Source organism: Schistocerca gregaria, unplaced genomic scaffold (genome assembly GCF_023897955.1).
Source record: "Schistocerca gregaria isolate iqSchGreg1 unplaced genomic scaffold, iqSchGreg1.2 ptg000169l, whole genome shotgun sequence".
NCBI classification, from domain to species: Eukaryota; Metazoa; Arthropoda; class Insecta; order Orthoptera; family Acrididae; genus Schistocerca; species Schistocerca gregaria.
The window spans coordinates 9,236,171-9,262,427 of NW_026061724.1; positions in this window are offsets into that span (position 1 = coordinate 9,236,171).

Consider the following 26,257-nt stretch of genomic DNA (forward strand, 5'->3'; position numbering starts at 1 on the left):
TTTTGAGTCACATAAAGTATGTGTGTTAAATTTGACGCCACTAGCTCTGCTTGTTGTCATGCAATTTCTTTGCCTCTCAGAAATGATTATGACATAAAAGTGAAGTACGTGACGAGTGTGACGTTAGGAAAACATTAGGCAGCATGGAGAGATTCTGTATGGGACCACCCAACCCAAACGAGTACTGTGTGACGTGCTACCCGGCAAGTATTCACCGAGGTAGCCGGCTATCTCAGTCGGTAGAGCGTCAGACTCTTAATCCCAGGGTCGTGGGTTCGAGCCAGACGCTGGGCGGAACGGAATTTTGTTCCGCTGCAGGTGTAAATTACCGTTTTTCTGATTAACGAGATTTAATGGAAATAGCAACTTTAAACTTTGCCTACGTCTCTGTCAGTCGCAAGGAAACTGTATTTGAAGGTGAAGGTGATTTTGTAGACATGTGTGAAAGACATGTTCTGAAAAGCAAGTGTTGTGGTTTGGAGAGCACATCGGTTACGTGTCAGATGTGTAGCCAAGCAGTAATTTGTCGCCATAGCTGCAAATATTAGCCGGTAATATGAAGTGTTGTCAGCTAAAGTCTGATGGTGCAGACGACCGTAAGGACGAAGTACCCAAGAGTACCGCTAGGCCGCGCCTCTTTAGCTCAGTGGTAGAGCACTGGTCTAATAAACCAGGGGTTGTAAGTTCCATCCTCACAGGAGAAAGATGAATTTTGGAAATCAGTTGCGCGTCGTGGCCGTATAGCAAACAGTACCTGTGATGACGAACAATTAGCGACAGGCGTTTTTTTAAGATTTACTCTCAGATGTGATTAAGGCGAATGGCGCAGATAAAGCATTTGCCAAAGCGGTACAGCATAAGGTGGGACGAGGCAGTCTGACGCCGCCGCCGCTTCTGCAGAAGTAGCAAATGGCAATCGTAGCAAATGCGGCGAGGGACGCCCTGCCTTCGATTCCGAATGCACAAAGTGTGTGGTCTTGTTTCTCAGTCTATATTTGGTCGGTCACGTCAGAGGTTGAATGTAACGAATGGGTGGGAAAGAGCAAGGGGCAGCGGCTGTGTAGAACGAAAACACAAATCCTCAGGGGTGTGAGCGTTTCGAGATGAGTCGTATACATGTAAACGTTGGTCGTCAGTGACCGTGTGGCCTAATGGATAAGGCGTCGGACTTCGGCTCTGAAGATTACAGGTTCGAATGCTGTCACGCTTGTGTTTTTCCAGTTCTGAAAAAGAAACATACCGTTTTAATGTAGCAATTGAGCAGTACGAAACCGTCTGAATGTTGCTGTTGACCGTTTTTTGCTTGGAGATGCTCTTGAGCTTGAAACACACACAGCAAGACCGGTGTTAACTAACGAAATGGTCGGCAGAGTGCCGACACCGCGAGTTTTGACTGGCACTTGCACATCTAAAACAACGTCGGAAAGTAACTCGTTCGGCTTTTGAGTCACATAAAGTATGTGTGTTAATTTTGACGCCACTAGCTCTGCTTGTTGTCATGCAATTTCTTTGCCTCTCAGAAATGATTATGACATAAAAGTGAAGTACGTGACGAGTGTGACGTTAGGAAAACATTAGGCAGCATGGAGAGATTCTGTATGGGACCACCCAACCCAAACGAGTACTGTGTGACGTGCTACCCGGCAAGTATTCACCGAGGTAGCCGGCTATCTTAGTCGGTAGAGCGTCAGACTCTTAATCCCAGGGTTGTGGGTTCGAGGCAGACGCTGGGCGGAACGGAATTTTGTTCCGCTGCAGGTGTAAATTACCGTTTTTCTGATTAACGAGATTTAATGGAAATAGCAACTTTAAACTTTGCCTACGTCTCTGTCAGTCGCAAGGAAACTGTATTTGAAGGTGAAGGTGATTTTGTAGACATGTGTGAAAGACATGTTCTGAAAAGCAAGTGTTGTGGTTTGGAGAGCACATCGGTTACGTGTCAGATGTGTAGCCAAGCAGTAATTTGTCGCCATAGCTGCAAATATTAGCCGGTAATATGAAGTGTTGTCAGCTAAAGTCTGATGGTGCAGACGACCGTAAGGACGAAGTACCCAAGAGTACCGCTAGGCCGCGCCTCTTTAGCTCAGTGGTAGAGCACTGGTCTAATAAACCAGGGGTTGTAAGTTCCATCCTCACAGGAGAAAGATGAATTTTGGAAATCAGTTGCGCGTCGTGGCCGTATAGCAAACAGTACCTGTGATGACGAACAATTAGCGACAGGCGTTTTTTTAAGATTTACTCTCAGATGTGATTAAGGCGAATGGCGCAGATAAAGCATTTGCCAAAGCGGTACAGCATAAGGTGGGACGAGGCAGTCTGAATTACATTTTATAGATGTATTTCTCACATATCTCAGAGTCTCTCGCGATCTTCGTCGTCGTCGTCGTCGTCGTCGTCGTCGTCGTCGCCGCCGCCGCCGCTTCTGCAGAAGTAGCAAATGGCCATCGTAGCAAATGCGGCGAGGGACGGCCTGCCTTCGATTCCGAATGCACAAATTGTGTGGTCTTGTTTCTCAGTCTATATTTGGTCGGTCTCGTCAGAGGTTGAATGTAACGAATGGGTGGGAAAGAGCAAGGGGCAGCGGCTGTGTAGAACGAAAACACAAATCCTCAGGGGTGTGAGCGTTTCGAGATGAGTCGTATACATGTAAATGTTGATCGTCAGTGACCGTGTGGTCTAATGGATAAGGCGTCGGACTTAGTATCTGAAGATTACAGGTTCGAATGCTGTCACGCTTGTGTTTTTCCAGTTCTGAAAAAGAAACATACCGTTTTAATGTAGCAATTGAGCAGTACGAAACCGTCTGAATGTTGCTGTTGACCATTTTTTGCTTGGAGATGCTCTTGAGCTTGAAACACACACAGCAAGACCGGTGTTAACTAACGAAATGGTCGGCAGAGTGCCGACACCGCGAGTTTTGACTGGCACTTGCACATCTAAAACAACGTCGGAAAGTAACTCGTTCGGCTTTTGAGTCACATAAAGTATGTGTGTTAATTTTGACGCCACTAGCTCTGCTTGTTGTCATGCAATTTCTTTGCCTCTCAGAAATGATTATGACATAAAAGTGAAGTACGTGACGAGTGTGACGTTAGGAAAACATTAGGCAGCATGGAGAGATTCTGTATGGGACCACCCAACCCAAACGAGTACTGTGTGACGTGCTACCCGGCAAGTATTCACCGAGGTAGCCGGCTATCTCAGTCGGTAGAGCGTCAGACTCTTAATCCCAGGGTTGTGGGTTCGAGGCAGACGCTGGGCGGAACGGAATTTTGTTCTGCTGCAGGTGTAAATTACCGTTTTTCTGATTAACGAGATTTAATGGAAATAGCAACTTTAAACTTTGCCTACGTCTCTGTCAGTCGCAAGGAAACTGTATTTGAAGGTGAAGGTGATTTTGTAGACATGTGTGAAAGACATGTTCTGAAAAGCAAGTGTTGTGGTTTGGAGAGCACATCGGTTACGTGTCAGATGTGTAGCCAAGCAGTAATTTGTCGCCATAGCTGCAAATATTAGCCGGTAATATGAAGTGTTGTCAGCTAAAGTCTGATGGTGCAGACGACCGTAAGGACGAAGTACCCAAGAGTACCGCTAGGCCGCGCCTCTTTAGCTCAGTGGTAGAGCACTGGTCTAATAAACCAGGGGTTGTAAGTTCCATCCTCACAGGAGAAAGATGAATTTTGGAAATCAGTTGCGCGTCGTGGCCGTATAGCAAACAGTACCTGTGATGACGAACAATTAGCGACAGGCGTTTTTTTAAGATTTACTCTCAGATGTGATTAAGGCGAATGGCGCAGATAAAGCATTTGCCAAAGCGGTACAGCATAAGGTGGGACGAGGCAGTCTGACGCCGCCGCCGCTTCTGCAGAAGTAGCAAATGGCAATCGTAGCAAATGCGGCGAGGGACGCCCTGCCTTCGATTCCGAATGCACAAAGTGTGTGGTCTTGTTTCTCAGTCTATATTTGGTCGGTCACGTGAGAGGTTGAATGTAACGAATGGGTGGGAAAGAGCAAGGGGCAGCGGCTGTGTAGAACGAAAACACAAATCCTCAGGGGTGTGAGCGTTTCGAGATGAGTCGTATACATGTAAACGTTGGTCGTCAGTGACCGTGTGGCCTAATGGATAAGGCGTCGGACTTCGGCTCTGAAGATTACAGGTTCGAATGCTGTCACGCTTGTGTTTTTCCAGTTCTGAAAAAGAAACATACCGTTTTAATGTAGCAATTGAGCAGTACGAAACCGTCTGAATGTTGCTGTTGACCGTTTTTTGCTTGGAGATGCTCTTGAGCTTGAAACACACACAGCAAGACCGGTGTTAACTAACGAAATGGTCGGCAGAGTGCCGACACCGCGAGTTTTGACTGGCACTTGCACATCTAAAACAACGTCGGAAAGTAACTCGTTCGGCTTTTGAGTCACATAAAGTATGTGTGTTAATTTTGACGCCACTAGCTCTGCTTGTTGTCATGCAATTTCTTTGCCTCTCAGAAATGATTATGACATAAAAGTGAAGTACGTGACGAGTGTGACGTTAGGAAAACATTAGGCAGCATGGAGAGATTCTGTATGGGACCACCCAACCCAAACGAGTACTGTGTGACGTGCTACCCGGCAAGTATTCACCGAGGTAGCCGGCTATCTTAGTCGGTAGAGCGTCAGACTCTTAATCCCAGGGTTGTGGGTTCGAGGCAGACGCTGGGCGGAACGGAATTTTGTTCCGCTGCAGGTGTAAATTACCGTTTTTCTGATTAACGAGATTTAATGGAAATAGCAACTTTAAACTTTGCCTACGTCTCTGTCAGTCGCAAGGAAACTGTATTTGAAGGTGAAGGTGATTTTGTAGACATGTGTGAAAGACATGTTCTGAAAAGCAAGTGTTGTGGTTTGGAGAGCACATCGGTTACGTGTCAGATGTGTAGCCAAGCAGTAATTTGTCGCCATAGCTGCAAATATTAGCCGGTAATATGAAGTGTTGTCAGCTAAAGTCTGATGGTGCAGACGACCGTAAGGACGAAGTACCCAAGAGTACCGCTAGGCCGCGCCTCTTTAGCTCAGTGGTAGAGCACTTGTCTAATAAACCAGGGGTTGTAAGTTCCATCCTCACAGGAGAAAGATGAATTTTGGAAATCAGTTGCGCGTCGTGGCCGTATAGCAAACAGTACCTGTGATGACGAACAATTAGCGACAGGCGTTTTTTTAAGATTTACTCTCAGATGTGATTAAGGCGAATGGCGCAGATAAAGCATTTGCCAAAGCGGTACAGCATAAGGTGGGACGAGGCAGTCTGAATTACATTTTATAGATGTATTTCTCACATATCTCAGAGTCTCTCGCGATCTTCGTCGTCGTCGTCGTCGTCGTCGTCGCCGCCGCCGCTTCTGCAGAAGTAGCAAATGGCCATCGTAGCAAATGCGGCGAGGGACGGCCTGCCTTCGATTCCGAATGCACAAATTGTGTGGTCTTGTTTCTCAGTCTATATTTGGTCGGTCTCGTCAGAGGTTGAATGTAACGAATGGGTGGGAAAGAGCAAGGGGCAGCGGCTGTGTAGAACGAAAACACAAATCCTCAGGGGTGTGAGCGTTTCGAGATGAGTCGTATACATGTAAATGTTGATCGTCAGTGACCGTGTGGTCTAATGGATAAGGCGTCGGACTTAGTATCTGAAGATTACAGGTTCGAATGCTGTCACGCTTGTGTTTTTCCAGTTCTGAAAAAGAAACATACCGTTTTAATGTAGCAATTGAGCAGTACGAAACCGTCTGAATGTTGCTGTTGACCATTTTTTGCTTGGAGATGCTCTTGAGCTTGAAACACACACAGCAAGACCGGTGTTAACTAACGAAATGGTCGGCAGAGTGCCGACACCGCGAGTTTTGACTGGCACTTGCACATCTAAAACAACGTCGGAAAGTAACTCGTTCGGCTTTTGAGTCACATAAAGTATGTGTATTAATTTTGACGCCACTAGCTCTGCTTGTTGTCATGCAATTTCTTTGCCTCTCAGAAATGATTATGACATAAAAGTGAAGTACGTGACGAGTGTGACGTTAGGAAAACATTAGGCAGCATGGAGAGATTCTGTATGGGACCACCCAACCCAAACGAGTACTGTGTGACGTGCTACCCGGCAAGTATTCACCGAGGTAGCCGGCTATCTCAATCGGTAGAGCGTCAGACTCTTAATCCCAGGGTTGTGGGTTCGAGGCAGACGCTGGGCGGAACGGAATTTTGTTCCGCTGCAGGTGTAAATTACCGTTTTTCTGATTAACGAGATTTAATGGAAATAGCAACTTTAAACTTTGCCTACGTCTCTGTCAGTCGCAAGGAAACTGTATTTGAAGGTGAAGGTGATTTTGTAGACATGTGTGAAAGACATGTTCTGAAAAGACACTAGATCGCGTGTTGAGCGCATCGGTTACGTGTCAGATGTGTAGCCAAGCAGTAATTTGTCGCCATAGCTGCAAATATTAGCCGGTAATATGAAGTGTTGTCAGCTAAAGTCTGATGGTGCAGACGACCGTAAGGACGAAGTACCCAAGAGTACCGCTAGGCCGCGCCTCTTTAGCTCAGTGGTAGAGCACTGGTCTAATAAACCAGGGGTTGTAAGTTCCATCCTCACAGGAGAAAGATGAATTTTGGAAATCAGTTGCGCGTCGTGGCCGTATAGCAAACAGTACCTGTGATGACGAACAATTAGCGACAGGCGTTTTTTCAAGATTTACTCTCAGATGTGATTAAGGCGAATGCGCAGATAAAGCATTTGCCAAAGCGGTACAGCATAAGGTGGGACGAGGCAGTCTGAATTACATTTTATAGATGTATTTCTCACATATCTCAGAGTCTCTCGCGATCTTCGTCGTCGTCGTCGTCGTCGTCGTCGTCGTCGTCGTCGTCGTCGCCGCCGCTTCTGCAGAAGTAGCAAATGGCCATCGTAGCAAATGCGGCGAGGGACGGCCTGCCTTCGATTCCGAATGCACAAATTGTGTGGTCTTGTTTCTCAGTCTATATTTGGTCGGTCACGTCAGAGGTTGAATGTAACGAATGGGTGGGAAAGAGCAAGGGGCAGCGGGCTGTGTAGAACGAAAACACAAATCATCAGGGGTGTGAGCGTTTCGAGATGAGTCGTATACATGTAAATGTTGATCGTCAGTGACCGTGTGGTCTAATGGATAAGGCGTCGGACTTCGTATCTGAAGATTACAGGATCGAATGCTGTCACGCTTGTGTTTTTTCCAGTTCTGAAAAAGAAACAACCCGTTTTAATGTAGCAATTGAGCAGTACGAAACCGTCTGAATGTTGCTGTTGACCATTTTTTGCTTGGAGATGCTCTTGAGCTTGAAACACACACAGCAAGACCGGTGTTAACTAACGAAATGGTCGGCAGAGTGCCGACACCCGCGAGTTTTGACTGGCACTTGCACATCTAAAACAACGTCGGAAAGTAACTCGTTCGGCTTTTGAGTCACATAAAGTATGTGTGTTAATTTGACGCCACTAGCTCTGCTTGTTGTCATGCAATTTCTTTGCCTCTCAGAAATGATTATGACATAAAAGTGAAGTACGTGACGAGTGTGACGTTAGGAAAACATTAGGCAGCATGGAGAGATTCTGTATGGGACCACCCAACCCAAACGAGTACTGTGTGACGTGCTACCCGGCAAGTATTCACCGAGGTAGCCGGCTATCTCAGTCGGTAGAGCGTCAGACTCTTAATCCCAGGGTCGTGGGTTCGAGCCAGACGCTGGGCGGAACGGAATTTTGTTCCGCTGCAGGTGTAAATTACCGTTTTTCTGATTAACGAGATTTAATGGAAATAGCAACTTTAAACTTTGCCTACGTCTCTGTCAGTCGCAAGGAAACTGTATTTGAAGGTGAAGGTGATTTTGTAGACATGTGTGAAAGACATGTTCTGAAAAGCAAGTGTTGTGGTTTGGAGAGCACATCGGTTACGTGTCAGATGTGTAGCCAAGCAGTAATTTGTCGCCATAGCTGCAAATATTAGCCGGTAATATGAAGTGTTGTCAGCTAAAGTCTGATGGTGCAGACGACCGTAAGGACGAAGTACCCAAGAGTACCGCTAGGCCGCGCCTCTTTAGCTCAGTGGTAGAGCACTGGTCTAATAAACCAGGGGTTGTAAGTTCCATCCTCACAGGAGAAAGATGAATTTTGGAAATCAGTTGTGCGTCGTGGCCGTATAGCAAACAGTACCTGTGATGACGAACAATTAGCGACAGGCGTTTTTTTAAGATTTACTCTCAGATGTGATTAAGGCGAATGGCGCAGATAAAGCATTTGCCAAAGCGGTACAGCATAAGGTGGGACGAGGCAGTCTGAATTACATTTTATAGATGTATTTCTCACATATCTCAGAGTCTCTCGCGATCTTCGTCGTCGTCGTCGTCGTCGTCGTCGTCGTCGTCGTCGTCGTCGCCGCCGCCGCTTCTGCAGAAGTAGCAAATGGCAATCGTAGCAAATGCGGCGAGGGACGCCCTGCCTTCGATTCCGAATGCACAAAGTGTGTGGTCTTGTTTCTCAGTCTATATTTGGTCGGTCACGTCAGAGGTTGAATGTAACGAATGGGTGGGAAAGAGCAAGGGGCAGCGGCTGTGTAGAACGAAAACACAAATCCTCAGGGGTGTGAGCGTTTCGAGATGAGTCGTATACATGTAAACGTTGGTCGTCAGTGACCGTGTGGCCTAATGGATAAGGCGTCGGACTTAGTATCTGAAGATTACAGGTTCGAATGCTGTCACGCTTGTGTTTTTCCAGTTCTGAAAAAGAAACATACCGTTTTAATGTAGCAATTGAGCAGTACGAAACCGTCTGAATGTTGCTGTTGACCATTTTTTGCTTGGAGATGCTCTTGAGCTTGAAACACACACAGCAAGACCGGTGTTAACTAACGAAATGGTCGGCAGAGTGCCGACACCGCGAGTTTTGACTGGCACTTGCACATCTAAAACAACGTCGGAAAGTAACTCGTTCGGCTTTTGAGTCACATAAAGTATGTGTGTTAATTTTGACGCCACTAGCTCTGCTTGTTGTCATGCAATTTCTTTGCCTCTCAGAAATGATTATGTCATAAAAGTGAAGTACGTGACGAGTGTGACGTTAGGAAAACATTAGGCAGCATGGAGAGATTCTGTATGGGACCACCCAACCCAAACGAGTACTGTGTGACGTGCTACCCGGCAAGTATTCACCGAGGTAGCCGGCTATCTCAGTCGGTAGAGCGTCAGACTCTTAATCCCAGGGTTGTGGGTTCGAGGCAGACGCTGGGCGGAACGGAATTTTGTTCCGCTGCAGGTGTAAATTACCGTTTTTCTGATTAACGAGATTTAATGGAAATAGCAACTTTAAACTTTGCCTACGTCTCTGTCAGTCGCAAGGAAACTGTATTTGAAGGTGAAGGTGATTTTGTAGACATGTGTGAAAGACATGTTCTGAAAAGCAAGTGTTGTGGTTTGGAGAGCACATCGGTTACGTGTCAGATGTGTAGCCAAGCAGTAATTTGTCGCCATAGCTGCAAATATTAGCCGGTAATATGAAGTGTTGTCAGCTAAAGTCTGATGGTGCAGACGACCGTAAGGACGAAGTACCCAAGAGTACCGCTAGGCCGCGCCTCTTTAGCTCAGTGGTAGAGCACTGGTCTAATAAACCAGGGGTTGTAAGTTCCATCCTCACAGGAGAAAGATGAATTTTGGAAATCAGTTGCGCGTCGTGGCCGTATAGCAAACAGTACCTGTGATGACGAACAATTAGCGACAGGCGTTTTTTTAAGATTTACTCTCAGATGTGATTAAGGCGAATGGCGCAGATAAAGCATTTGCCAAAGCGGTACAGCATAAGGTGGGACGAGGCAGTCTGAATTACATTTTATAGATGTATTTCTCACATATCTCAGAGTCTCTCGCGATCTTCGTCGTCGTCGTCGTCGTCGTCGTCGTCGCCGCCGCCGCTTCTGCAGAAGTAGCAAATGGCCATCGTAGCAAATGCGGCGAGGGACGGCCTGCCTTCGATTCCGAATGCACAAATTGTGTGGTCTTGTTTCTCAGTCTATATTTGGTCGGTCTCGTCAGAGGTTGAATGTAACGAATGGGTGGGAAAGAGCAAGGGGCAGCGGCTGTGTAGAACGAAAACACAAATCCTCAGGGGTGTGAGCGTTTCGAGATGAGTCGTATACATGTAAATGTTGATCGTCAGTGACCGTGTGGTCTAATGGATAAGGCGTCGGACTTAGTATCTGAAGATTACAGGTTCGAATGCTGTCACGCTTGTGTTTTTCCAGTTATGAAAAAGAAACATACCGTTTTAATGTAGCAATTGAGCAGTACGAAACCGTCTGAATGTTGCTGTTGACCATTTTTTGCTTGGAGATGCTCTTGAGCTTGAAACACACACAGCAAGACCGGTGTTAACTAACGAAATGGTCGGCAGAGTGCCGACACCGCGAGTTTTGACTGGCACTTGCACATCTAAAACAACGTCGGAAAGTAACTCGTTCGGCTTTTGAGTCACATAAAGTATGTGTGTTAATTTTGACGCCTCTAGCTCTGCTTGTTGTCATGCAATTTCTTTGCCTCTCTGAAATGATTATGACATAAAAGTGAAGTACGTGACGAGTGTGACGTTAGGAAAACATTAGGCAGCATGGAGAGATTCTGTATGGGACCACCCAACCCAAACGAGTACTGTGTGACGTGCTACCCGGCAAGTATTCACCGAGGTAGCCGGCTATCTCAGTCGGTAGAGCGTCAGACTCTTAATCCCAGGGTCGTGGGTTCGAGCCAGACGCTGGGCGGAACGGAATTTTGTTCCGCTGCAGGTGTAAATTACCGTTTTTCTGATTAACGAGATTTAATGGAAATAGCAACTTTAAACTTTGCCTACGTCTCTGTCAGTCGCAAGGAAACTGTATTTGAAGGTGAAGGTGATTTTGTAGACATGTGTGAAAGACATGTTCTGAAAAGCAAGTGTTGTGGTTTGGAGAGCACATCGGTTACGTGTCAGATGTGTAGCCAAGCAGTAATTTGTCGCCATAGCTGCAAATATTAGCCGGTAATATGAAGTGTTGTCAGCTAAAGTCTGATGGTGCAGACGACCGTAAGGACGAAGTACCCAAGAGTACCGCTAGGCCGCGCCTCTTTAGCTCAGTGGTAGAGCACTGGTCTAATAAACCAGGGGTTGTAAGTTCCATCCTCACAGGAGAAAGATGAATTTTGGAAATCAGTTGCGCGTCGTGGCCGTATAGCAAACAGTACCTGTGATGACGAACAATTAGCGACAGGCGTTTTTTTAAGATTTACTCTCAGATGTGATTAAGGCGAATGGCGCAGATAAAGCATTTGCCAAAGCGGTACAGCATAAGGTGGAACGAGGCAGTCTGAATTACATTTTATAGATGTATTTCTCACATATCTCAGAGTCTCTCGCGATCTTCGTCGTCGTCGTCGTCGTCGTCGTCGTCGTCGTCGCCGCCGCCGCTTCTGCAGAAGTAGCAAATGGCCATCGTAGCAAATGCGGCGAGGGACGCCCTGCCTTCGATTCCGAATGCACAAAGTGTGTGGTCTTGTTTCTCAGTCTATATTTGGTCGGTCACGTCAGAGGTTGAATGTAACGAATGGGTGGGAATGAGCAAGGGGCAGCGGCTGTGTAGAACGAAAACACAAATCCTTAGGGGTGTGAGCGTTTCGAGATGAGTCGTATACATGTAAACGTTGGTCGTCAGTGACCGTGTGGCCTAATGGATAAGGCGTCGGACTTCGGCTCTGAAGATTACAGGTTCGAATGCTGTCACGCTTGTGTTTTTCCAGTTCTGAAAAAGAAACATACCGTTTTAATGTAGCAATTGAGCAGTACGAAACCGTCTGAATGTTGCTGTTGACCATTTTTTGCTTGGAGATGCTCTTGAGCTTGAAACACACACAGCAAGACCGGTGTTAACTAACGAAATGGTCGGCAGAGTGCCGACACCGCGAGTTTTGACTGGCACTTGCACATCTAAAACAACGTCGGAAAGTAACTCGTTCGGCTTTTGAGTCACATAAAGTATGTGTGTTAATTTTGACGCCACTAGCTCTGCTTGTTGTCATGCAATTTCTTTGCCTCTCAGAAATGATTATGACATAAAAGTGAAGTACGTGACGAGTGTGACGTTAGGAAAACATTAGGCAGCATGGAGAGATTCTGTATGGGACCACCCAACCCAAACGAGTACTGTGTGACGTGCTACCCGGCAAGTATTCACCGAGGTAGCCGGCTATCTCAGTCGGTAGAGCGTCAGACTCTTAATCCCAGGGTTGTGGGTTCGAGGCAGACGCTGGGCGGAACGGAATTTTGTTCCGCTGCAGGTGTAAATTACCGTTTTTCTGATTAACGAGATTTAATGGAAATAGCAACTTTAAACTTTGCCTACGTCTCTGTCAGTCGCAAGGAAACTGTATTTGAAGGTGAAGGTGATTTTGTAGACATGTGTGAAAGACATGTTCTGAAAAGCAAGTGTTGTGGTTTGGAGAGCACATCGGTTACGTGTCAGATGTGTAGCCAAGCAGTAATTTGTCGCCATAGCTGCAAATATTAGCCGGTAATATGAAGTGTTGTCAGCTAAAGTCTGATGGTGCAGACGACCGTAAGGACGAAGTACCCAAGAGTACCGCTAGGCCGCGCCTCTTTAGCTCAGTGGTAGAGCACTGGTCTAATAAACCAGGGGTTGTAAGTTCCATCCTCACAGGAGAAAGATGAATTTTGGAAATCAGTTGCGCGTCGTGGCCGTATAGCAAACAGTACCTGTGATGACGAACAATTAGCGACAGGCGTTTTTTTAAGATTTACTCTCAGATGTGATTAAGGCGAATGGCGCAGATAAAGCATTTGCCAAAGCGGTACAGCATAAGGTGGGACGAGGCAGTCTGAATTACATTTTATAGATGTATTTCTCACATATCTCAGAGTCTCTCGCGATCTTCGTCGTCGTCGTCGTCGTCGTCGTCGTCGTCGTCGCCGCCGCCGCTTCTGCAGAAGTAGCAAATGGCCATCGTAGCAAATGCGGCGAGGGACGGCCTGCCTTCGATTCCGAATGCACAAATTGTGTGGTCTTGTTTCTCAGTCTATATTTGGTCGGTCTCGTCAGAGGTTGAATGTAACGAATGGGTGGGAAAGAGCAAGGGGCAGCGGCTGTGTAGAACGAAAACACAAATCCTCAGGGGTGTGAGCGTTTCGAGATGAGTCGTATACATGTAAATGTTGATCGTCAGTGACCGTGTGGTCTAATGGATAAGGCGTCGGACTTAGTATCTGAAGATTACAGGTTCGAATGCTGTCACGCTTGTGTTTTTCCAGTTATGAAAAAGAAACATACCGTTTTAATGTAGCAATTGAGCAGTACGAAACCGTCTGAATGTTGCTGTTGACCATTTTTTGCTTGGAGATGCTCTTGAGCTTGAAACACACACAGCAAGACCGGTGTTAACTAACGAAATGGTCGGCAGAGTGCCGACACCGCGAGTTTTGACTGGCACTTGCACATCTAAAACACCGTCGGAAAGTAACTCGTTCGGCTTTTGAGTCACATAAAGTATGTGTGTTAATTTTGACGCCACTAGCTCTGCTTGTTGTCATGCAATTTCTTTGCCTCTCAGAAATGATTATGACATAAAAGTGAAGTACGTGACGAGTGTGACGTTAGGAAAACATTAGGCAGCATGGAGAGATTCTGTATGGGACCACCCAACCCAAACGAGTACTGTGTGACGTGCTACCCGGCAAGTATTCACCGAGGTAGCCGGCTATCTCAGTCGGTAGAGCGTCAGACTCTTAATCCCAGGGTCGTGGGTTCGAGCCAGACGCTGGGCGGAACGGAATTTTGTTCCGCTGCAGGTGTAAATTACCGTTTTTCTGATTAACGAGATTTAATGGAAATAGCAACTTTAAACTTTGCCTACGTCTCTGTCAGTCGCAAGGAAACTGTATTTGAAGGTGAAGGTGATTTTGTAGACATGTGTGAAAGACATGTTCTGAAAAGCAAGTGTTGTGGTTTGGAGAGCACATCGGTTACGTGTCAGATGTGTAGCCAAGCAGTAATTTGTCGCCATAGCTGCAAATATTAGCCGGTAATATGAAGTGTTGTCAGCTAAAGTCTGATGGTGCAGACGACCGTAAGGACGAAGTACCCAAGAGTACCGCTAGGCCGCGCCTCTTTAGCTCAGTGGTAGAGCACTGGTCTAATAAACCAGGGGTTGTAAGTTCCATCCTCACAGGAGAAAGATGAATTTTGGAAATCAGTTGCGCGTCGTGGCCGTATAGCAAACAGTACCTGTGATGACGAACAATTAGCGACAGGCGTTTTTTTAAGATTTACTCTCAGATGTGATTAAGGCGAATGGCGCAGATAAAGCATTTGCCAAAGCGGTACAGCATAAGGTGGGACGAGGCAGTCTGAATTACATTTTATAGATGTATTTCTCACATGTCTCAGAGTCTCTCGCGATCTTCGTCGTCGTCGTCGTCGTCGTCGTCGTCGTCGTCGTCGCCGCCGCCGCTTCTGCAGAAGTAGCAAATGGCCATCGTAGCAAATGCGGCGAGGGACGGCCTGCCTTCGATTCCGAATGCACAAATTGTGTGGTCTTGTTTCTCAGTCTATATTTGGTCGGTCTCGTCAGAGGTTGAATGTAACGAATGGGTGGGAAAGAGCAAGGGGCAGCGGCTGTGTAGAACGAAAACACAAATCCTCAGGGGTGTGAGCGTTTCGAGATGAGTCGTATACATGTAAATGTTGATCGTCAGTGACCGTGTGGTCTAATGGATAAGGCGTCGGACTTAGTATCTGAAGATTACAGGTTCGAATGCTGTCACGCTTGTGTTTTTCCAGTTATGAAAAAGAAACATACCGTTTTAATGTAGCAATTGAGCAGTACGAAACCGTCTGAATGTTGCTGTTGACCATTTTTTGCTTGGAGATGCTCTTGAGCTTGAAACACACACAGCAAGACCGGTGTTAACTAACGAAATGGTCGGCAGAGTGCCGACACCGCGAGTTTTGACTGGCACTTGCACATCTAAAACAACGTCGGAAAGTAACTCGTTCGGCTTTTGAGTCACATAAAGTATGTGTGTTAATTTTGACGCCACTAGCTCTGCTTGTTGTCATGCAATTTCTTTGCCTCTCAGAAATGATTATGACATAAAAGTGAAGTACGTGACGAGTGTGACGTTAGGAAAACATTAGGCAGCATGGAGAGATTCTGTATGGGACCACCCAACCCAAACGAGTACTGTGTGACGTGCTACCCGGCAAGTATTCACCGAGGTAGCCGGCTATCTCAGTCGGTAGAGCGTCAGACTCTTAATCCCAGGGTCGTGGGTTCGAGCCAGACGCTGGGCGGAACGGAATTTTGTTCCGCTGCAGGTGTAAATTACCGTTTTTCTGATTAACGAGATTTAATGGAAATAGCAACTTTAAACTTTGCCTACGTCTCTGTCAGTCGCAAGGAAACTGTATTTGAAGGTGAAGGTGATTTTGTAGACATGTGTGAAAGACATGTTCTGAAAAGCAAGTGTTGTGGTTTGGAGAGCACATCGGTTACGTGTCAGATGTGTAGCCAAGCAGTAATTTGTCGCCATAGCTGCAAATATTAGCCGGTAATATGAAGTGTTGTCAGCTAAAGTCTGATGGTGCAGACGACCGTAAGGACGAAGTACCCAAGAGTACCGCTAGGCCGCGCCTCTTTAGCTCAGTGGTAGAGCACTGGTCTAATAAACCAGGGGTTGTAAGTTCCATCCTCACAGGAGAAAGATGAATTTTGGAAATCAGTTGCGCGTCGTGGCCGTATAGCAAACAGTACCTGTGATGACGAACAATTAGCGACAGGCGTTTTTTTAAGATTTACTCTCAGATGTGATTAAGGCGAATGGCGCAGATAAAGCATTTGCCAAAGCGGTACAGCATAAGGTGGGACGAGGCAGTCTGAATTACATTTTATAGATGTATTTCTCACATATCTCAGAGTCTCTCGCGATCTTCGTCGTCGTCGTCGTCGTCGTCGTCGTCGTCGTCGTCGTCGCCGCCGCCGCTTCTGCAGAAGTAGCAAATGGCAATCGTAGCAAATGCGGCGAGGGACGGCCTGCCTTCGATTCCGAATGCACAAAGTGTGTGGTCTTGTTTCTCAGTCTATATTTGGTCGGTCACGTCAGAGGTTGAATGTAACGAATGGGTGGGAAAGAGCAAGGGGCAGCGGCTGTGTAGAACGAAAACACAAATCCTCAGGGGTGTGAGCGTTTCGAGATGAGTCGTATACATGTAAACGTTGGTCGTCAGTGACCGTGTGGCCTAATGGATAAGGCGTCGGACTTCGGCTCTGAAGATTACAGGTTCGAATGCTGTCACGCTTGTGTTTTTCCAGTTCTGAAAAAGAAACATACCGTTTTAATGTAGCAATTGAGCAGTACGAAACCGTCTGAATGTTGCTGTTGACCATTTTTTGCTTGGAGATGCTCTTGAGCTTGAAACACACACAGCAAGACCGGTGTTAACTAACGAAATGGTCGGCAGAGTGCCGACACCGCGAGTTTTGACTGGCACTTGCACATCTAAAACAACGTCGGAAAGTAACTCGTTCGGCTTTTGAGTCACATAAAGTATGTGTGTTAATTTTGACGCCACTAGCTCTGCTTGTTGTCATGCAATTTCTTTGCCTCTCAGAAATGATTATGACATAAAAGTGAAGTACGTGACGAGTGTGACGTTAGGAAAACATTAGGCAGCATGGAGAGATTCTGTATGGGACCACCCAACCCAAACGAGTACTGTGTGACGTGCTACCCGGCAAGTATTCACCGAGGTAGCCGGCTATCTCAGTCGGTAGAGCGTCAGACTCTTAATCCCAGGGTCGTGGGCTCGAGCCAGACGCTGGGCGGAACGGAATTTTGTTCCGCTGCAGGTGTAAATTACCGTTTTTCTGATTAACGAGATTTAATGGAAATAGCAACTTTAAACTTTGCCTACGTCTCTGTCAGTCGCAAGGAAACTGTATTTGAAGGTGAAGGTGATTTTGTAGACATGTGTGAAAGACATGTTCTGAAAAGCAAGTGTTGTGGTTTGGAGAGCACATCGGTTACGTGTCAGATGTGTAGCCAAGCAGTAATTTGTCGCCATAGCTGCAAATATTAGCCGGTAATATGAAGTGTTGTCAGCTAAAGTCTGATGGTGCAGACGACCGTAAGGACGAAGTACCCAAGAGTACCGCTAGGCCGCGCCTCTTTAGCTCAGTGGTAGAGCACTGGTCTAATAAACCAGGGGTTGTAAGTTCCATCCTCACAGGAGAAAGATGAATTTTGGAAATCAGTTGCGCGTCGTGGCCGTATAGCAAACAGTACCTGTGATGACGAACAATTAGCGACAGGCGTTTCTTTAAGATTTACTCTCAGATGTGATTAAGGCGAATGGCGCAGATAAAGCATTTGCCAAAGCGGTACAGCATAAGGTGGGACGAGGCAGTCTGAATTACATTTTATAGATGTATTTCGCGATCTTCGTCGTCGTCGTCGTCGTCGTCGTCGTCGTCGTCGCCGCCGCCGCTTCTGCAGAAGTAGCAAATGGCCATCGTAGCAAATGCGGCGAGGGACGGCCTGCCTTCGATTCCGAATGCACAAATTGTGTGGTCTTGTTTCTCAGTCTATATTTGGTCGGTCTCGTCAGAGGTTGAATGTAACGAATGGGTGGGAAAGAGCAAGGGGCAGCGGCTGTGTAGAACGAAAACACAAATCCTCAGGGGTGTGAGCGTTTCGAGATGAGTCGTATACATGTAAATGTTGATCGTCAGTGATCGTGTGGTCTAATGGATAAGGCGTCGGACTTAGTATCTGAAGATTACAGGTTCGAATGCTGTCACGCTTGTGTTTTTCCAGTTATGAAAAAGAAACATACCGTTTTAATGTAGCAATTGAGCAGTACGAAACCGTCTGAATGTTGCTGTTGACCATTTTTTGCTTGGAGATGCTCTTGAGCTTGAAACACACACAGCAAGACCGGTGTTAACTAACGAAATGGTCGGCAGAGTGCCGACACCGCGAGTTTTGACTGGCACTTGCACATCTAAAACAACGTCGGAAAGTAACTCGTTCGGCTTTTGAGTCACATAAAGTATGTGTGTTAATTTTGACGCCACTAGCTCTGCTTGTTGTCATGCAATTTATTTGCCTCTCAGAAATGATTATGACATAAAAGTGAAGTACGTGACGAGTGTGACGTTAGGAAAACATTAGGCACCATGGAGAGATTCTGTATGGGACCACCCGACCCAAACGAGTACTGTGTGACGTGCTACCCGGCAAGTATTCACCGAGGTAGCCGGCTATCTCAGTCGGTAGAGCGTCAGACTCTTAATCCCAGGGTCGTGGGTTCGAGCCAGACGCTGGGCGGAACGGAATTTTGTTCCGCTGCAGGTGTAAATTACCGTTTTTCTGATTAACGAGATTTAATGGAAATAGCAACTTTAAACTTTGCCTACGTCTCTGTCAGTCGCAAGGAAACTGTATTTGAAGGTGAAGGTGATTTTGTAGACATGTGTGAAAGACATGTTCTGAAAAGCAAGTGTTGTGGTTTGGAGAGCACATCGGTTACGTGTCAGATGTGTAGCCAAGCAGTAATTTGTCGCCATAGCTGCAAATATTAGCCGGTAATATGAAGTGTTGTCAGCTAAAGTCTGATGGTGCAGACGACCGTAAGGACGAAGTACCCAAGAGTACCGCTAGGCCGCGCCTCTTTAGCTCAGTGGTAGAGCACTGGTCTAATAAACCAGGGGTTGTAAGTTCCATCCTCACAGGAGAAAGATGAATTTTGGAAATCAGTTGCGCGTCGTGGCCGTATAGCAAACAGTACCTGTGATGACGAACAATTAGCGACAGGCGTTTTTTTAAGATTTACTCTCAGATGTGATTAAGGCGAATGGCGCAGATAAAGCATTTGCCAAAGCGGTACAGCATAAGGTGGGACGAGGCAGTCTGAATTACATTTTATAGATGTATTTCTCACATATCTCAGAGTCTCTCGCGATCTTCGTCGTCGTCGTCGTCGTCGTCGTCGTCGTCGTCGTCGTCGTCGTCGTCGTCGTTGCCGCCGCCGCTTCTGCAGAAGTAGCAAATGGCAATCGTAGCAAATGCGGCGAGGGACGCCCTGCCTTCGATTCCGAATGCACAAAGTGTGTGGTCTTGTTTCTCAGTCTATATTTGGTCGGTCACGTCAGAGGTTGAATGTAACGAATGGGTGGGAAAGAGCAAGGGGCAGCGGCTGTGTAGAACGAAAACACAAATCCTCAGGGGTGTGAGCGTTTCGAGATGAGTCGTATACATGTAAACGTTGGTCGTCAGTGACCGTGTGGCCTAATGGATAAGGCGTCGGAATTCGGCTCTGAAGATTACAGGTTCGAATGCTGTCACGCTTGTGTTTTTCCAGTTCTGAAAAAGAAACATACCGTTTTAATGTAGCAATTGAGCAGTACGAAACCGTCTGAATGTTGCTGTTGACCATTTTTTGCTTGGAGATGCTCTTGAGCTTGAAACACACACAGCAAGACCGGTGTTAACTAACGAAATGGTCGGCAGAGTGCCGACACCGCGAGTTTTGACTGGCACTTGCACATCTAAAACAACGTCGGAAAGTAACTCGTTCGGCTTTTGAGTCACATAAAGTATGTGTGTTAATTTTGACGCCACTAGCTCTGCTTGTTGTCATGCAATTTCTTTGCCTCTCAGAAATGATTATGACATAAAAGTGAAGTACGTGACGAGTGTGACGTTAGGAAAACATTAGGCACCATGGAGAGATTCTGTATGGGACCACCCAACCCAAGCGAGTACTGTGTGACGTGCTACCCGGCAAGTATTCACCGAGGTAGCCGGCTATCTCAGTCGGTAGAGCGTCAGACTCTTAATCCCAGGGTCGTGGGTTCGAGCCAGACGCTGGGCGGAACGGAATTTTGTTCCGCTGCAGGTGTAAATTACCGTTTTTCTGATTAACGAGATTTAATGGAAATAGCAACTTTAAACTTTGCCTACGTCTCTGTCAGTCGCAAGGAAACTGTATTTGAAGGTGAAGGTGATTTTGTAGACATGTGTGAAAGACATGTTCTGAAAAGCAAGTGTTGTGGTTTGGAGAGCACATCGGTTACGTGTCAGATGTGTAGCCAAGCAGTAATTTGTCGCCATAGCTGCAAATATTAGCCGGTAATATGAAGTGTTGTCAGCTAAAGTCTGATGGTGCAGACGACCGTAAGGACGAAGTACCCAAGAATATCCGCTAGGCCGCGCCTCTTTAGCTCAGTGGTAGAGCACTGGTCTAATAAACCAGGGGTTGTAAGTTCCATCCTCACAGGAGAAAGATGAATTTTGGAAATCAGTTGCGCGTCGTGGCCGTATAGCAAACAGTACCTGTGATGACGAACAATTAGCGACAGGCGTTTTTTTAAGATTTACTCTCAGATGTGATTAAGGCGAATGGCGCAGATAAAGCATTTGCCAAAGCGGTACAGCATAAGGTGGGACGAGGCAGTCTGAATTACATTTTATAGATGTATTTCGCGATCTTCGTCGTCGTCGTCGTCGTCGTCGTCGCCGCCGCCGCTTCTGCAGAAGTAGCAAATGGCCATCGTAGCAAATGCGGCGAGGGACGGCCTGCCTTCGATTCCGAATGCACAAAGTGTGTGGTCTTGTTTCTCAGTCTATATTTGGTCGGTCACGTCAGAGGTTGAATGTAACGAATGGGTGGGAAAGAGCAAGGGGCAGCGGCTGTGTAGAACGAAAACACAAATCCTCAGGGGTGTGAGCGTTTCGAGATGAGTCGTATACATGTAAACGTTGGTCGTCAGTGACCGTGTGGCCTAATGGATAAGGCGTCGGACTTCGGCTCTGAAGATTACAGGTTCGAATGCTGTCACGCTTGTGTTTTTCCAGTTCTGAAAAAGAAACATACCGTTTTAATGTAGCAACTGAGCAGTACGAAACCGTCTGAATGTTGCTGTTGACCATTTTTTGCTTGGAGATGCTCTTGAGCTTGAAACACACACAGCAAGACCGGTGTTAACTAACGAAATGGTCGGCAGAGTGCCGACACCGCGAGTTTTGACTGGCACTTGCACATCTAAAACAACGTCGGAAAGTAACTCGTTCGGCTTTTGAGTCACATAAAGTATGTGTGTTAATTTTGACGCCACTAGCTCTGCTTGTTGTCATGCAATTTCTTTGCCTCTCAGAAATGATTATGACATAAAAGTGAAGTACGTGACGAGTGTGACGTTAGGAAAACATTAGGCAGCATGGAGAGATTCTGTATGGGACCACCCAACCCAAACGAGTACTGTGTGACGTGCTACCCGGCAAGTATTCACCGAGGTAGCCGGCTATCTCAGTCGGTAGAGCGTCAGACTCTTAATCCCAGGGTTGTGGGTTCGAGCCAGACGCTGGGCGGAACGGAATTTTGTTCCGCTGCAGGTGTAAATTACCGTTTTTCTGATTAACGAGATTTAATGGAAATAGCAACTTTAAACTTTGCCTACGTCTCTGTCAGTCGCAAGGAAACTGTATTTGAAGGTGAAGGTGATTTTGTAGACATGTGTGAAAGACATGTTCTGAAAAGCAAGTGTTGTGGTTTGGAGAGCACATCGGTTACGTGTCAGATGTGTAGCCAAGCAGTAATTTGTCGCCATAGCTGCAAATATTAGCCGGTAATATGAAGTGTTGTCAGCTAAAGTCTGATGGTGCAGACGACCGTAAGGACGAAGTACCCAAGAGTACCGCTAGGCCGCGCCTCTTTAGCTCAGTGGTAGAGCACTGGTCTAATAAACCAGGGGTTGTAAGTTCCATCCTCACAGGAGAAAGATGAATTTTGGAAATCAGTTGCGCGTCGTGGCCGTATAGCAAACAGTACCTGTGATGACGAACAATCAGCGACAGGCGTTTCTTTAAGATTTACTCTCAGATGTGATTAAGGCGAATGGCGCAGATAAAGCATTTGCCAAAGCGGTACAGCATAAGGTGGGACGAGGCAGTCTGAATTACATTTTATAGATGTATTTCGCGATCTTCGTCGTCGTCGTCGTCGTCGTCGTCGTCGTCGTCGCCGCCGCCGCTTCTGCAGAAGTAGCAAATGGCCATCGTAGCAAATGCGGCGAGGGACGGCCTGCCTTCGATTCCGAATGCACAAATTGTGTGGTCTTGTTTCTCAGTCTATATTTGGTCGGTCTCGTCAGAGGTTGAATGTAACGAATGGGTGGGAAAGAGCAAGGGGCAGCGGCTGTGTAGAACGAAAACACAAATCCTCAGGGGTGTGAGCGTTTCGAGATGAGTCGTATACATGTAAATGTTGATCGTCAGTGATCGTGTGGTCTAATGGATAAGGCGTCGGACTTAGTATCTGAAGATTACAGGTTCGAATGCTGTCACGCTTGTGTTTTTCCAGTTATGAAAAAGAAACATACCGTTTTAATGTAGCAATTGAGCAGTACGAAACCGTCTGAATGTTGCTGTTGACCATTTTTTGCTTGGAGATGCTCTTGAGCTTGAAACACACACAGCAAGACCGGTGTTAACTAACGAAATGGTCGGCAGAGTGCCGACACCGCGAGTTTTGACTGGCACTTGCACATCTAAAACAACGTCGGAAAGTAACTCGTTCGGCTTTTGAGTCACATAAAGTATGTGTGTTAATTTTGACGCCACTAGCTCTGCTTGTTGTCATGCAATTTCTTTGCCTCTCAGAAATGATTATGACATAAAAGTGAAGTACGTGACGAGTGTGACGTTAGGAAAACATTAGGCACCATGGAGAGATTCTGTATGGGACCACCCGACCCAAACGAGTACTGTGTGACGTGCTACCCGGCAAGTATTCACCGAGGTAGCCGGCTATCTCAGTCGGTAGAGCGTCAGACTCTTAATCCCAAGGTCGTGGGTTCGAGCCAGACGCTGGGCGGAACGGAATTTTGTTCCGCTGCAGGTGTAAATTACCGTTTTTCTGATTAACGAGATTTAATGGAAATAGCAACTTTAAACTTTGCCTACGTCTCTGTCAGTCGCAAGGAAACTGTATTTGAAGGTGAAGGTGATTTTGTAGACATGTGTGAAAGACATGTTCTGAAAAGCAAGTGTTGTGGTTTGGAGAGCACATCGGTTACGTGTCAGATGTGTAGCCAAGCAGTAATTTGTCGCCATAGCTGCAAATATTAGCCGGTAATATGAAGTGTTGTCAGCTAAAGTCTGATGGTGCAGACGACCGTAAGGACGAAGTACCCAAGAGTACCGCTAGGCCGCGCCTCTTTAGCTCAGTGGTAGAGCACTGGTCTAATAAACCAGGGGTTGTAAGTTCCATCCTCACAGGAGAAAGATGAATTTTGGAAATCAGTTGCGCGTCGTGGCCGTATAGCAAACAGTACCTGTGATGACGAACAATTAGCGACAGGCGTTTTTTTAAGATTTACTCTCAGATGTGATTAAGGCGAATGGCGCAGATAAAGCATTTGCCAAAGCGGTACAGCATAAGGTGGGACGAGGCAGTCTGAATTACATTTTATAGATGTATTTCTCACATATCTCAGAGTCTCTCGCGATCTTCGTCGTCGTCGTCGTCGTTGCCGCCGCCGCTTCTGCAGAAGTAGCAAATGGCAATCGTAGCAAATGCGGCGAGGGACGCCCTGCCTTCGATTCCGAATGCACAAAGTGTGTGGTCTTGTTTCTCAGTCTATATTTGGTCGGTCACGTCAGAGGTTGAATGTAACGAATGGGTGGGAAAGAGCAAGGGGCAGCGGCTGTGTAGAACGAAAACACAAATCCTCAGGGGTGTGAGCGTTTCGAGATGAGTCGTATACATGTAAACGTTGGTCGTCAGTGACCGTGTGGCCTAATGGATAAGGCGTCGGACTTCGGCTCTGAAGATTACAGGTTCGAATGCTGTCACGCTTGTGTTTTTCCAGTTCTGAAAAAGAAACATACCGTTTTAATGTAGCAATTGAGCAGTACGAAACCGTCTGAATGTTGCTGTTGACCATTTTTTGCTTGGAGATGCTCTTGAGCTTGAAACACACACAGCAAGACCGGTGTTAACTAACGAAATGGTCGGCAGAGTGCCGACACCGCGAGTTTTGACTGGCACTTGCACATCTAAAACAACGTCGGAAAGTAACTCGTTCGGCTTTTGAGTCACATAAAGTATGTGTGTTAATTTTGACGCCACTAGCTCTGCTTGTTGTCATGCAATTTCTTTGCCTCTCAGAAATGATTATGACATAAAAGTGAAGTACGTGACGAGTGTGACGTTAGGAAAACATTAGGCACCATGGAGAGATTCTGTATGGGACCACCCAACCCAAGCGAGTACTGTGTGACGTGCTACCCGGCAAGTATTCACCGAGGTAGCCGGCTATCTCAGTCGGTAGAGCGTCAGACTCTTAATCCCAGGGTCGTGGGTTCGAGCCAGACGCTGGGCGGAACGGAATTTTGTTCCGCTGCAGGTGTAAATTACCGTTTTTCTGATTAACGAGATTTAATGGAAATAGCAACTTTAAACTTTGCCTACGTCTCTGTCAGTCGCAAGGAAACTGTATTTGAAGGTGAAGGTGATTTTGTAGACATGTGTGAAAGACATGTTCTGAAAAGCAAGTGTTGTGGTTTGGAGAGCACATCGGTTACGTGTCAGATGTGTAGCCAAGCAGTAATTTGTCGCCATAGCTGCAAATATTAGCCGGTAATATGAAGTGTTGTCAGCTAAAGTCTGATGGTGCAGACGACCGTAAGGACGAAGTACCCAAGAATATCCGCTAGGCCGCGCCTCTTTAGCTCAGTGGTAGAGCACTGGTCTAATAAACCAGGGGTTGTAAGTTCCATCCTCACAGGAGAAAGATGAATTTTGGAAATCAGTTGCGCGTCGTGGCCGTATAGCAAACAGTACCTGTGATGACGAACAATTAGCGACAGGCGTTTTTTTAAGATTTACTCTCAGATGTGATTAAGGCGAATGGCGCAGATAAAGCATTTGCCAAAGCGGTACAGCATAAGGTGGGACGAGGCAGTCTGAATTACATTTTATAGATGTATTTCGCGATCTTCGTCGTCGTCGTCGTCGTCGTCGCCGCCGCCGCTTCTGCAGAAGTAGCAAATGGCCATCGTAGCAAATGCGGCGAGGGACGGCCTGCCTTCGATTCCGAATGCACAAATTGTGTGGTCTTGTTTCTCAGTCTATATTTGGTCGGTCTCGTCAGAGGTTGAATGTAACGAATGGGTGGGAAAGAGCAAGGGGCAGCGGCTGTGTAGAACGAGAACACAAATCCTCAGGGGTGTGAGCGTTTCGAGATGAGTCGTATACATGTAAATGTTGATCGTCAGTGACCGTGTGGTCTAATGGATAAGGCGTCGGACTTAGTATCTGAAGATTACAGGTTCGAATGCTGTCACGCTTGTGTTTTTCCAGTTCTGAAAAAGAAACATACCGTTTTAATGTAGCAATTGAGCAGTACGAAACCGTCTGAATGTTGCTGTTGACCATTTTTTGCTTGGAGATGCTCTTGAGCTTGAAACACACACAGCAAGACCGGTGTTAACTAACGAAATGGTCGGCAGAGTGCCGACACCGCGAGTTTTGACTGACACTTGCACATCTAAAACAACGTCGGAAAGTAACTCGTTCGGCTTTTGAGTCACATAAAGTATGTGTGTTAATTTTGACGCCACTAGCTCTGCTTGTTGTCATGCAATTTCTTTGCCTCTCAGAAATGATTATGACATAAAAGTGAAGTACGTGACGAGTGTGACGTTAGGAAAACATTAGGCAGTATGGAGAGATTCTGTATGGGACCACCCAACCCAAACGAGTACTGTGTGACGTGCTACCCGGCAAGTATTCACCGAGGTAGCCGGCTATCTCAGTCGGTAGAGCGTCAGACTCTTAATCCCAGGGTCGTGGGTTCGAGCCAGACGCTGGGCGGAACGGAATTTTTTTCCGCTGCAGGTGTAAATTACCGTTTTTCTGATTAACGAGATTTAATGGAAACAGCAACTTTAAACTTTGCCTACGTCTCTGTCAGTCGCAAGAAAACTGTATTTGAAGGTGAAGGTGATTTTGTAGACATGTGTGAAAGACATGTTCTGAAAAGCAAGTGTTGTGGTTTGGAGAGCACATCGGTTACGTGTCAGATGTGTAGCCAAGCAGTAATTTGTCGCCATAGCTGCAAATATTAGCCGGTAATATGAAGTGTTGTCAGCTAAAGTCTGATGGTG